This window comes from Cardiocondyla obscurior, linkage group LG03 (genome assembly GCF_019399895.1).
Source record: "Cardiocondyla obscurior isolate alpha-2009 linkage group LG03, Cobs3.1, whole genome shotgun sequence".
Lineage (NCBI taxonomy): Eukaryota > Metazoa > Arthropoda > Insecta > Hymenoptera > Formicidae > Cardiocondyla > Cardiocondyla obscurior.
Window position 1 is genome coordinate 1067908 of NC_091866.1, and position 13038 is coordinate 1080945.

At 40.4% G+C, this 13038-nt stretch overlaps 1 long non-coding RNA gene across 1 annotated transcript; it reads right to left on the reverse strand.

Moving 5' to 3' along the window:
- Positions 1-12025: 12025 nt before the first annotated feature.
- Positions 12026-12836, reverse strand: LOC139101257 (uncharacterized). The gene is made up of 3 exons (XR_011545529.1): positions 12584-12836; positions 12372-12514; positions 12026-12245 (listed from the first exon to the last, which is right to left on the reverse strand). It is a non-coding gene; the product is annotated as an uncharacterized lncRNA (long non-coding RNA).
- Positions 12837-13038: the final 202 nt, after the last annotated feature.

The window sequence follows — 13038 nt, forward strand, 5'->3', positions numbered from 1 at the left end:
TATCATATATTTATCTAGTACGTAAAATTGATTTGCGGCGAAAACCGAAAATCGAGTTGCGAATTTACGTAACCCAGCTAAATAAATAAATCCACAAAAGCAATGTTTAATTCGCCGCTTATTCGCGTCGGCAATCAATATATATCGCGTTCGAACGAACTCGTAAAATTATTAATCGTGATAATCCGGGGTGTGCATGTACGTCGCCAGATGGTGAGTTTAATAAGTCAAATTAAATTGGTTTAAGAGGAACCATCCGCACGATACGGAACCAAGAATTTTGAATATTATATCAGGAATTTTCTGCAGATTCCTGTGCAAGAACAGCCGTGTAATAGTTGAGTTACATCAGCCGGAATGAAGCAAAACGGCCTTGCGAGCAAAAGATTGTTCCTTCCACAATTGTTACAGCGTGTCTAACACGTTTCTAAATTAATACGCCACGACACTTTTTTATTAAACTTTGTATTTGGACGAAGAGATTTAATCTCGACTGCATTTTATTTTTTTACCAAGTTTTATCGAATCGTAATTATTTAAGAGTTAATTAAACTTACTTTTTCAAAATTATTTTTGGTAATTATTTTTCAAGATTAATCGGATCAAGTTGACGTGATATAATAAATAATATTATTCATTAACGGGAATAAATAAAGTATATTAATTTTGTCTTTGATACGATTATTCAATAGGATTAAAGAAAAATTTTAGAAGATGTTTAGCATTATTTAAGAAACATTGACTTCATTTTATCAACGCCCAGTTATATGTTCGATGCATTTCTCAATATGCGTGACTCGTAAACATTTTTGAATATGAATCATAAATGCAGCATTAATTAATTGCGCGAGATTAAGTTGTTCGGGAGATAAAATGAGTTGACACTTGTAACATATGATAATATCCATTCCCTTATTTATTATTAATAATCGTATTTCGGAGACACGAAATTCGACTGAAAATAGAGTACGACGACACGTGAGTACGTTGGTACGTATATGTGCGCATTTTCGGGAAACAGGCATGTAAAACGTTACACATTGTAACCGGCACGTTTACGTGGGCAGGTACAAAATTCTGAAGGCATAAATTAATTTCTCCCATTCCCTCCTTTTCCATTATCGACGAGAATCCGCGAACGAGAGCATAATTTTGCAATTAATATTTACCGTTTTTTGCCTCTAATTATATTACGATTTTGTTACGGCCGCGCATCGTGGAAATTCACACTCCGATAAACCTGTGATACGTGCAATGTATCAATTTCGCAAAAATTAGCTTGTCCGGTTAGTCGAAAGTGGTTCAAATTGGAAAAAAAAAAAGAAGGAGACTCGGCAATTGGCGTGTTTTCGTTAATTGAATTTTCAGCCGCTTCATTATCAGCGCCGGTTGCCCGCCGGTTGATATTTTTCCAATCGCGCTCGTCCGCTCGCGTTTTCCTCCGTTTTATTTTATTTTTTTATTTTTTATTTTGTTTTTCACTGTAAACGAACACGCGCGCGTTCGCGCAGTCAGTAATTAAAACATAGAAAGTGGATACGAGTGCAGACTCGCAAGAGGCCTGTGGCCAATGAAATAAAGATATACGAGAAAAAAATGTTCGATACTTCAGCATTAATCTCGATTAATTGTCGGATTGTGTCTAAGAATTTTCGATTAACAATTTGCTCAATAAAAATAATCAATTAAGATTTTTTTTTTAATCAAAAACGATATTTATTAATTAGAGCTCTAATTTAATCGTTAATACGTTCTTAGGTTTTTGAAAATCAAAGTTGTCAGTCAAAACGATCGATTATGCTTTTGAGCGTTCTGTAATTTTTCTAGTTTAATTTCAATTTAATAATTTAATAAAGCACGTAAAATTATTCATGATGAGACAATAAAGCTTAATAAGTAATATTTATTATTTAACGTTAAATTAAATTGAGAACGCAACAATCGGACGGCATGTACGAACAAAAGAACTTTCATTGCAAGAGAAAATATGGTACACGTTTTCGCGAATTGAGCAATCACCGTAATGTGCGTTACACCATAGACATTGCACAAATACGATGTTTACGCAATGCTGTGTTACGCCGAAGCGGTGCGAATCATCCGGCGAAAGCGACGAGAATCTTGCGAATTCGCTCTTGCTCAACCCGAATAGAGATTGATCCTATCGTTTCATCTCACGGTTATCGATTTTTCGTCCCGAGATCACATTTCGGACATTCACGTGTGACAATACCAAGAATTACGCAACTGTCGCGCGCGTTATAATTTCAAGCGATACGCGTAAACGTGAATGCACCCACAGTACGAACAAGAAGGGATTTCGACGGCGGCTCGCGTCCGACACTAGTTTCGATCGTAATCGCGCAACGATACGCCACGGTTGTCCGACCATATCAATCACATCAGAAGCGGCCCAGTCGATTCCGCGCGTTACCACAATAGTGTTTCCACGGGATTATTGCCACGTTACACCGGTGTGTGCGAATAACACCCGACGCATTTTCGTGATACACTTTATCGCCGCCTGCATGTACCGTAATCCCCGTATCCTTCCCGGTCTTGAAGGTTCTCTTTCACATTGAATAAATAAGTTAAGCGCCGCGCCCTCAAGTTGATTTGACGCCACGTGTTATTTTTACGATGCGTTTCTTTACAATATTCCGGCTCTCCGATGATTTCCCCAGACTCCGTCGCCTGGTCGTTTTGTCAAATTATTAATGACTTTATCACCTTATCGATATTATAATACGTAATTCTTATCAGCTTTATAATTCCTGCAGTGAATAGCGGAGGAAGATTTTTACTTTAAAAAGGGAGCGAAAGATCCTCATTGAAAAAAAAAGGCGGAAAAAGATTTCTGTTGAAAAATTCCAAAACTTTGGACGAAGCCCCCGTCCATCTTAAATTCTTCACGATGCGAAATAACTTATAACAACGTCGTGGATAAAACACTTCTTCTTTCACCATCCCTTTCCTACCCGGCTCGATCGTTGGAATTATTGACGAGCCGCGGATTATATCGAAGGTACGAAAAGCGAAGACTCTAGGAAAAAGTGCGCGTATCCGCGGGCAGGAGGGGAAGCGAAAAAAGACGCGCTCTTAAAAAATAAACGAACAAAGACGAGGAGAAAAGGAGGAATAAAGCGGAGGAAGGACGCACGCGCGCGCGCCGATAGAAATGGCGACTGCTTGATACACCGTGCACATCGGATAAATTTTCAATCGGACAAATTCTGAAAGGGTCGCTACACCCCGCGCCACCCCTTCCCCCTTCTTTCGTCCCCTTGCCAACCCCTTCGAGCCCCCGCACACAACCAAGCAAGTTTAAAAATCGATGTAGTCTCGAGGAACCTTCTTCGTCTTCTTCCTCTTGCGTTTCCTTTTTGCCCTCTTTCTTTCTCCTCGTCCCTTCCTCTTGATTTCGTGGGGCGAAACCACCCTTCCTTTCCTTTATCGGATCTCTTTTTCTCCGTCTCGTGAATAGGAAAAGAACGTATACACACTGGCCAGATATGCGTACCAGATGGGCGATATAAACTACAGTACGATAAGCGTGCCCTCCATTTCGTCGCTTCTACGATTTTTGGTAGACATGATTGGAATTCGAGCTCATACAAAGTCTTCTTCGCTTTTTATTTGATTTGACCGACGATACGATTTTGTTACTTGCAGTTTTAATCTCGTAGGGCGCATTAAATATTAATAATTAATATATATATATATATAAACCAAATAATTCTCCGTACAAAATGAACATTAATTCGTCTCGTGAAATGTTAACGACACACGCTATCGCCGTTATACGTCGGAAGAGCGAGCGTATTATTTTTACGGTCCATTGCCTCGCGGCCTCGCGGCGGATCTGTATTTTTAATGCTTTCTGGGGGTACCTTTGGGGGATTTTCCAGTTTGATACATCGCATATGCGCCGTCGAGATCACGAGCCGCGGAATTGCAAATCGAAAATACGTATCCATTTTTTTTCCTCGAGCCTCGCCTAGCTCCGGCCGGATAAGTTTTTGCCGGTGTGTATACGTGTGCGCTAAGACGAAGCCCGAGGTATTGGATGTGGTTCGAAGCGCCGAAATTCCAAATGCGGGCCACGTAGACGCTAAAACGCCCCCATGATTCAATTCGCATCAGCCGCCTTCCCTCGTCTGCCCCCTTGTCGTTCCCTCCTTTCATTCCTCTCTTCTCCCTCGATCGTTTCCCCGCAACCTTCTCGTGCACATCTCCGGGAAAGCTCGCGAGTTTCATCCTGGCGCGAAGACATTCTCGAGCGTGTCAACCCGTACGCTACTTACCGCGATTGTCTGCTCTCACCCTGCCGCGTCCCTCCCTCTCTATCGCCCCTCACGGCGGAAATTTTCCTTTTACGGCCCTTCGCGGGGATGCAATTTCTATTTTAGGAGCACCGATCGAATGCATTTAGACACCGCGCCGGGACGGAGCCAAGCGGGTGAATAAGCGCGGGCCAAAGCAGGATGGTGTGCGCGAAAGGATCTCGCTTCAACCTTCGAGGATCGATATGCGGCAGCTTGGACTCGTAAACTATCGCGTATCTACACAGGCGCGCGGCTCTGACACTTTGAAGCCACTCGAAGAAAAGAGGTTTAAAAGCGATGGCGCGCACGTGGACGATGAATGCGGAGTGACTTAACTTAAAAAAAAAAAAAAAAAAAAAACATTAGTTGGCTAAAAAACGTAGGTATTTTGCCGGATAGATCTGGCATTATTTCCTTAATATTCTACAGCAATTGAATTTTATTACCGTATCTCGATTGGAATCGTAATTAACATTGTATTATCTATTTGAAGCTTATTTCCTGAAAAATCTTTTATTCTCAGCAGCGTTATTAATAATTTTGATTAATAATAATCATTTGCAAATATCACAAGGAATAATGTTCACGTCATTTTCCATTAATAAGTATGATTATACTTTAATGTAATACGCACGCATTTTAAATGTTACATGTTTGAATCTTTTATGCTTAATTACGAGTTTTTTCACTACTTTTAAAATATCGAAAGATTGATTTTGCTTACGTTAATATATGTTTGATATTGCGATACAAGATATTGATGAAGTAATTAATTCTAAATATTCCTGTATCAGCAGCGTGCCGATAGCATTAAATAAATAAAAAAAAATAGTGCTTCGTACCAGTGACACGGTTAGTTAATTAATTGGGAAAATGATCAATTTGGTAATTAATGAATTGAAACTCGATTGAATCGATAATGATGAAGTTACGGAGACGCAGCGTACGTTAATTCTGTATGGAAATTGGACGTAATTAAACAAACTAATATATGGGCCATTAAAATGCGTGGAATCACAACATTACTCATCCGTACATAAGTAAATCATGTTTCACTGTAATGGAAAAAAATTTTGTCAGAAATACACTCATCGCTCGTCAAAATCATATTTCATTAATGCATAGAACTTTCTCATTTACAGTTAATGGATTTGACACATGTAATTTAATGCACGTGCGAGATTTCTATTTACGAGAATAATCAAATACTCAAATTTTACATGCGGGATGAATATTGTATTTAGGAATGTTATATTCGGTTTAAAAAATTTTTCGATAAATGATATATTACCCTACGAAGGAACAAATAAATTAACCACAATTTTTGCTGTATATATATAAACCAAAAAAAAAGGAAAAAAAGGAAAAAAAAAAAACGGAAGTAGCATACGCGTACGGAATACATGTGTCGACCAGGTATATATGGAACTCATCGTTCCCAAGCTATTTCGCAAGTCCGCTCAATCGTAGAACTATTTTGTTGTACGTGGCTGGATTTGGAATGAAATTTTCCTTACTTCTGGTGCTTGTCAAAATGCCCAAAATTGTTAAGATGGGGTTTACTCTAAATCGACGATGGTATTTACGAAAAGGTTTTTTCCTGCGTGGCGCGAGAGAAACTTTGGTCGAGGTCTTAATACTTCCCTTTGATTTTAATATTAAAAAGTTTTGATATTTTAATTCTTTTTTTTTTATATGTGCAATGGTATTAATTCGGGGTCTCGAGGACGGTGTGTAAAATACATCGGTCAAAATTGTTGGAAAACTGCGAATAGATCGTTTGTATCGAAATTGTAACACCAGACGGCACGTGTTATTTTGTGGTCGCTACATAAATATTTTTTTTTGCGGAATTCGAAGTAGCAAAACACATTTCGATAAAAAAAAAAAGAGCGCTACGTGAAATTTATTCGGTACCGGTGTAAATCTGAAGTGTTTTCTTTATGCAAATGCTAGTGCAAATGCAGTAACAAATGGGAGAAGGAGCTTGAGATACGAGATCGTTCGAGTATGGGAACCTAGTCTATGTGGGAAGAATATTAATAAATGAAGGAATGTGTTGAAGAGCGTAATATCAAAAAGTTTCGAATGTACATAGGCTACTTTGCGGCAGGCGGCTTGGTGAGAATTTTCAGAGTATGGCAATTTGCAGAGTCGCTAAGGGGGTGAGAAAGAGAGACGGTGGCGATGACGATAAAGCGGCTGAGGTCGAAGGTGATACGAATTGATTCGTAGGGAGACGAATGAAAGCTCGTCGAGGTCTCGTGAAAGGGATGAAACGCAAACTTTTCAACGACCCGGTGCGGAGGGCGCGATTTCTTCCCCTATCGGACTTCTCCTCTCCTCCTTCTGCATCGCAGAAGCAGACTCAACCCTTTTGCGCGAACGACGCTTCCGGATAGACTCCTTGAAAAGGGCAACGGTATTTTCTGACTTTCTTCCGTAGCAGCGCTACCTGCATATTAAAATCTCGTTAACGCCGTCGCTCAAAATTATCTTACGTTTTTCTTTTTTCTTCTCGCCGACTTTAATGCGTAGCCGCCGGGTAAGCTGTAATCGATGCCAGAAAAGAAAAGCAGCTCGCACTTTTCTTTGCTGTACTTTGGTAATTGTGCGAAATTGGAATGTAAGTTTATAGATAAAAATTTGTGAAATTATATTCAAACAATTACGTTTATTCTATTTGAGAAGCGTGGTTACGAGGTAATTAAATGACGGAGAATATTAATTTCGCGGTAGATATGTAAATACGTTTCCTGATAATTTCCAATAATAATGTTCAATAATTGCGCGTATAAAAAGTCTCGATTATAAATTTTACATCGATGACGTATGCGCGTGATGGATAAAGCGCGTTATATTCTATATAAACGGATACGGATGGTAAACATATTACGCGAGGTATTAATAACCGAATAATGTTATACTATAATAACGTTAACATTACGTGATCGCGGGGCTGCTTGTCAATTGATAAGGACGACCAATCAAAATTAATGCGGCCGTCGTTAACGACGGTGTCGAACTTTCTCCGAGGTCCATTCGTCTCTTTCGCAAAGGATCGAACTTGGCCAGGTTCTGGAAACCCTGGCGAAACCCAGCGGCCCTACCGCGGGAATATCCGGACGTTTGTCAAACGTTTTCTTGCCACGACTTGTCGGAATCGGCCCCGACAAATTGGCTGGCGCGGCAAAAAGCGATACCGAGCTTTCGGCGTGTCTGTATATGTCCCACGTTGGTCGGCTGTTACGGAAAGCGAATCCCTTTCGTCGCTTTTTGCATGGGCCGGCAAACTCGCGCGGCAGCTCGCGCGCAAGATTTCTCTATTACACGTAATGAAACGACGCGGTTACGTCTGAAAACACGACGGCGAAACGGTTAAACGAGATAATTCATAGCTACCGCGGAGAATGGACGAGTTTTCGTTGTTTTGATACGGAATAATGGAAAAGCTTGCCGAGAAATTAAACGCAATATAATCGCGATTATGCTGTATTATGACGCGGCAGCAAACATTTAGACAGTGATTTTCAAAAGAACGTAAAAAAAAAATAATTAATAAATAAATATAAAAAAAACTACGTTTTAATAATATAAATTAAATAAATGTGGCTTGGTAAAAATATTTTTTTCAGTAGTATCAAGATGTGTAAAATAATATTTACTAATTAAATTATTTAATAAGTAATAAGTAACTAAATAAAATTAAAAAAAAAAAAAAATTAAAAATTATATTTAATTGCAAGAAGTTAAGTTTTAATTGTGACTATAAAGAATAGTCGAATCTTATAATCTTGATTGTCAATCGGTGGTCGCCAAGAGGGTGAGAACCAAACTGAGGAAGTAGGACGATCTTATGAAAGCAAGGGAACTATGCTCATAAAAGTCGACTTCGAACTTTACATCCAAGATCGGCTCGAGTTCGGTTTGACACATCACAGGAAAGTTATAATTCGGCTTCAATTTGGCACATTTGGCTGAAGAAGTTCGGAACCCCTCGTTCTCTTCGGAACGACGCGTCGCGGAACTTTATGTTCACGGTCGATATGGATAAAATATGCCCATTTACTGACGATGTTTGAATTAATAATTTTCGTCACCAGTAGGCGAGTCAACTTTTGGCCGAGTATCGAAAAAAGTTCTTTTATATAATGCCGCGGTCGTTATTTATATCACAAGAATGTATTGCCGCGCCGTTCGAGAATAAATTGCCGCACATTATAACTTCTTTTCTTTCTAAGATCTTATTAATCGGCAAGCTTGCATATATCATTCCTCCCTTGAAAAATTCATCACGGAAAGTCTCTTCCTACTAGTTTCCAGTTAGGTAATTGTTGGGTAATACCTTAAGTGTCAAGGCTAGAACGTTTTACCAACGGCTTATTCCTGACCGCCCCATTTATTACGGCCGCAAATTTATCACGGTTGCGAATTTGTCGCCGTGCGGTGAAATTTCGGGACGCGGGTCGACTCCATGTGCTCTTCTGCTGATGGCTTGCTATAATACGAGCGGTGCCCTCCAGCAAGAGAAGAGGTCATGTGTGTATGTCGCAACGCACGTGAGACGACTACGAATGCGAACAAGGCTTAATAATGGTGGGAACTCGCAGCCTAACATTCCAACGTGACCGCTGGCATACGCGGTTAGCACACCTGAGGGATTTTGAGTTATGACCGGAAACGACGGTGGCGGTAGCGGTAGCGGTGGTCAGGCAGACGCAGGAGGTGACGCAGGTGAAACGAAGGGTCGTGGAGTGCAAGGGACACGAGGGACCAGTAGACGGGAGTGACGGGAGACTACGCTTTGGGATTGCGGACGAAGGAGAGCAGGTCGAGAACGTAACGTGGTGACGCGCGACGTCCGTGTCGCCTGCGAGTTGGCATTAATTATTTCATATTCAGAACTCAATTTCCCGTTGGCTAGAATAGAGTCAATTCTGCCCTTGGCTGGCTCGGGTGGATCACAAAGCAGTATTAACATTGGAACGTATGTGATTTACCCGAAGTGATCCTCGAGTAAAAAAAGGAAGCAAGATCATGAATTATTCGGTAATTCGAACTGGGTGATTCCGATACGCGCGTGTATTATAAATTATATATATAACAAATGTATCGTTAAAATTTCAATATTTAACCATGAAACGATATTACATTTGTGTAATAATTTAAGACGCGGTTATTAGCGAGTCAATTCTTTCTAATCAAGAGGTTACCGTCAAAGTACAATTAGTATCGCGAGCCGTTATTCTCTGATGTCACAGGTCTTCGTGTATCAGTAATTCACCGTGCTCGCCGACGAAATTGAAATCTAGAAACAGTACCGGGCGTCGAGCTAATTACGTCTGCTACCGCCGATATATCGGCCACCGTCGGCGAATATTGCAGCTCGATCCTATCCGCGGCAGTCGACGACAATTATTGGCTTGATTGTAAGTATCTTCGCACGTAATTGGACTGTCAGTGAAGCACTTACACACGGTCAATTATCGCGGAAAAGACATGATTGGGCTGTTCATTCCGAGCTTTACGTTCGCATGTAACTTACGGCAACAAGTGGAATTTATGAAGTCTACGTCTATGTCAGAGCTTATCTCATGTCGAGTTACTAGAAAATTGAATAGAATAGAATAACAAATTGAAATCTTCAGTTAAATCGAAAAGTAATTTTCCTCGTATGCGTTACTTTATTAATTTCGATATTTACGAAAGGAACTCATTTATCCAAAAATGTATACGCGAGATGTTGAAATGCAATAGAAAGATACAAGGTAATGATTTTAAGAAAAGCGCTCTCTCGGCAGTACGAACAACAGCTGCGAATTTCATTATCAACGAATTAGCTGTATCGCCGAATTACGGTACACTTCACCGTACACCGTCTCGCACTTCAAAAGTTCTGCCGCTAAAAGCCGGTGCCATTCTTTTACAGCGGGTCATTAATGATTAATTGCCTTTCAGCGTACGGCTAGGATCAATCGATCGCGATCGACAGCAGCCCTTTCCTGTTTCTCTCTCTTTCTCACCCCCTTCGACCATCTACTCTGCTTCCCGGCGCTCGATTCGCATTTACCACTGATGGTTTTGCACGCAATTTGGAGTCACGCCAGGATGTGGTTTCCCACGACCATCGTGGGAGGAGGGTACCATGGGAGGTGTACCAGGGAACGAAGCCGGATTGTGAGATGGAACAGAAGATAGGCAGGCCGATCGGCTTCTGGACGCGCGGATGCAGCGTATTTGAGCGGATTGCCAAGTGGCTGCCGCGCCGCATTCCGTGGAATCCGATGGTCTGCCATTAAGTTTCCGTTCAATTGCAGATTAAGGTTTATCCGCGACGCGTTTTAAAATGATCTGCTATATTTTTGAATTTCAATTTTATCCATAACTTCATTCTCGCACTTAATCATTCGTATTTCAAATACTATTTAGATCTACTAAACGCCAAGGTATCAATATTTTCTTTCCCGCCTAATCTTTTAAGGAAAATTGTAATAATTAACGAATAACGTTATATGAATAAGTTAAATATAATAAGGTAAAATTTTCTCATAAATTACGGATGTGATTTCCCGAGATTTACTTCGAAATGTTATCTACAAAATCACGTGAGAAACTCATGAAGCGACTTCTTGGTGTCGGGGAGGATTTAAACAAGAGCTTCTCACTCACGGTGGTGCTTCGTCCGCAAACTATTCACGAGGTCTCTCGCGCGTGCGATGTTTTTGTGAATGTTGAGTGTATGTTTGCGTGGCTGGCCTGCGGCTATAGACGTCCGTGGACGTGCTCGCGTATGCATTTTACCACGCGTTTACCACGTTTGCTTGCACATTTGTGCGAGTTGGACGCAACTTGGCCACAAAGAACAACCGTGTCGTAGAAACCATTAAAGCTGCCGCGAGAGAGAGTATATTAATTTTCTTAGTATTATTCCTATGATGATATTCATTTCCCTAAAAAATTTCCCCTCAAATAACGCTCTCAGAATTTTTCTTTTATTTTGCAACCAGAGAAATTCCCGAAAGGAACCATTAAGTAAACATCGTTCAATTACGACGACACTCGGCTGTTCTTCGCTTTGATTCGTGCCTGTCCTCGTTCTCGCTACGATACTCATGTGCACACATGGATCTATGTAAACTGACGCATACCCAGAGGGAGACAAAGGAAGGATATGAAACATCCGCCGATAGGGGATACTGTTAAAACGTCGCCTTCGGGTTTCTTTGCGAAGCTGACTGAGTCATCACTCTGCGTCCCCTTTTCAGCTTGCAAGATTATTCTTATTGGGAGGGATGAATGACGACGCGTTCGGAAACGTCGTTGGCACGAGGGAGCTACTGAGAAATTTTATGACGCTGAAAAAGATGCCGCGGAATCCGAGCGACGTGCTTAAAAGCTCGTTCGAAGATTGTCACAAATTACGCAAGGGGGTTTTGGTCCCTACATGTCGCCAATGTATCATATAAAACCGTAAATTATCATTATAATTCAATTAACTCGTATTATTTAAAATCGCCTGATAATTAATTTAAATATCTTACAAAAAATCTAATTTATTATATTTTATGAAAAGGTCTATTCCGTTTTTTTCTTCTGCGGCATAATTGTTCAATATATTGTTAAAACAAATCAAAACGAGTGTATAATTAAATCAATAAGTTAAGATAAAAATGCAGTCAATAAATGATTTGAAATTTAAAATATCTCACGCAATTTTTTTTTTTTTCCCCTATAACCATCGCTTTCTTTTTCAGAGAAACAGAAAGTAGAAAAATCAGGTAAAGTACGGTACCTTCAAGTAGCAATCGGTGGTCGCTTAAAGAGTAAGTTGAGGCTCTCGTTACTTCCTTTACGAGTATCGCTGGCAGATCGATTTAAGTGAAAAGTTCCCTACATTCTGAGCCTGCAGGTTGTCTTGTCCTAAAATAGAAATCGGTGCTTTAATTTTCACAAAAAAAAAAGGCAAAGAACAAAACATATCCATATGCAATAATAAATTTTCTACAATTAATTCGTATTCATCTTTGATATTATATGCAAATTTACCTTATTAAACGTCTGTGAATAATTGTAACCTTCAACGTAGAACTATTGAATTCCATAATTTGTAATCGGAGCTCTCTTATTGCCGCACACAGTCCACTTGATTTTCACCATTTCAAGGCTCGCTAATGTTATCAGAGTCCGAGCTGCAATTGAGTACAACGACTTTGACGAAAAGACTTAGCAATTGTTAATGCACAGAACGGAATACATACCGTATTATTCGTGGTACGCATTAATTCGTATGTCGTGATCGTGCTGCTCCAACGCGTCCTTAGATGTAACACGGTTATGTTGTTGTTCGCGGCTCGGTCGTACCTTCTCGGGTGTGCGGCTCGTGGGCGTCTTCTCCGGGACGGACGGCACGTCGAAGCACTCGTAGCTGAATCCGTTACGAGACAAGACGGAGCAAACGGTTGCCGAATATGACGTCACGCTTGATCGCGCATATGTACACTCGTGGTCAGAATTATTGCAACACATGAAATTGCAATATGATTTTTAGAAACAGAAAGTGCGAACCGCTACATTCGTTTACGTGCAATACGTAGATCTATGTATTGCACATGAACGAATGTAGCGGTTCGCGTTTTCTGTTTCTAAAAATAATGTCGCAACTTCATGTGTTGCAATAATTTTGACCACGAGTGTACGCCTCGGTCCGATCCAC